The 1693-nt window shown below is 40.6% G+C and overlaps 1 pseudogene; it reads left to right on the top strand.

Moving 5' to 3' along the window:
- The first annotated feature begins 252 nt into the window (after window positions 1–252).
- On the top strand, window positions 253–1049 carry LOC104670233 (annotated as a pseudogene).
- Window positions 1050–1693: the final 644 nt, after the last annotated feature.

Genomic DNA, 1693 nt, shown 5'->3' on the forward strand with positions numbered 1-1693 from the left:
ATACAGAATGGCAGAATGGATAAGAATTCACCAACCAACCACCTGCTGCCTTCAAGAGATTCATCTAACACATAAGGACTCATATAAACTTAAGGTAAAGGGATAGAAAAAGACATTTCATGCAAATGGACACCAAAAGTAAGAAGGAATAGCTATTCTTATATCAGACAAAACCAACTTTAAAGTAACAGCAGTTTAGAATTTCTGCGCACACTGGAAGAGAGAGGTCCTCTTTCCTTGCCTAATGCAGCCATGGCTCGTGGTCCTAAGAAGCATCTGAAGTGGGTAGCAGCTCTAAAACATTGGATGCTGGATAAATTGACCAGTGTGTTTGCTCCTTGTCCATCCACCAGCCCTCACAAGTTGAGAGAGTGCCTCCCCCTCATAATTTTCCTAAGGAACAGACTTAAGAATGCCCTGACAGGAGATGAAGTAAAGATTTGCATGCAGGGGTTCATTAAGGTTGATGGCAAGTTCCGAACTGATATAACCTGCCCTGCTGGATTCATGGATGTCATCAGCATTGACAAGATGGGAGGTAATTTCCATCTGACCTATGACACCAAGGGTCACTTTGCTGTACATCGTATTACACCTGAGGAGGCTAAGTACAAATGGGGCAAAGTGAGAAAAATCTTTGCGAGCACAAAAGGAATCCCTCATCTGGTGACTCATGATGCTTGCAGCATCCACTACCCTGATCCCCTCATCGAGGTAAATGATACCATTCAGATTGATTTGGAGACTGGCAAGATTACTGGTTTCATCAAGTTTGACACTGGTACACTGGTAACCTATGAATGGTGACTGGAGGTGCTATCCTGGGAAGAATTGGTATGATCACCAACAGAGAGAGGCACCCTGGATCTTTTGACATGGTTCACGTGAAAGATGTCAATGGCACCAGCTTTGCCACTCAACTTTCCAACATTTTTGTAATTGGCAAGGGCAACAAACCATGGATTTCTCTTCCCCAAGGAAATGGTATCTGTCTCACTATTGCTGAAGAGAGAGACAAAAGACTGGGGGCCAAACAGAGCAGTGGGTGAAATGGTCCCTGGGTGACATGTTAAATATTTGTACACAATTAAAAATAATGTGGCATGATTAATAGGAACAAAAAAAAAGCAACAGCAGTTTAAAAGGACAAAGAGGGACATTATATAATGATAAAAGGACATGTCCAACAGGAAAATATCACAATCCTAAACATATATGCACCTAACACGGGAGCTCCCAAATTTATAAAATAATTACTAGTAGACCTAAGAAATGACAGCAACACAATAATAGTGGGGAACTTCAATACTCCACTGACAGCACTAGACAGGTCATCAAGATAGTTAACAAAGAAACAATGGATTTAAACTATACCTTGGAACAAATGGACTTAGAGATACATACAGAACATTCCATGCAACAATTGCAGAATAAACATTCTATTCAACAGTGCATGGAACTTTCTCCAAGATAGACCATATGATAGGCCACAAAACGAGCCTCAATAAATTTAAGAAAATTGAAATTATATGAAACACTCTCTCAGACCACAGTGAAATAAAACTGGAAATCTCTAGGGGTTCAGTCAAGATGGTAGGGAAAAGTATAAAATAAACACAAACCTTCTTGGAAGGCCAAAAGGTTTTTGCAAAAGCTTCAGGATAGAGTTATGGCTGAAGGCAGCCTAATCCTC

The sequence above is a fragment of the Rhinopithecus roxellana genome, chromosome 3, assembly GCF_007565055.1.
Source record: "Rhinopithecus roxellana isolate Shanxi Qingling chromosome 3, ASM756505v1, whole genome shotgun sequence".
Lineage (NCBI taxonomy): Eukaryota > Metazoa > Chordata > Mammalia > Primates > Cercopithecidae > Rhinopithecus > Rhinopithecus roxellana.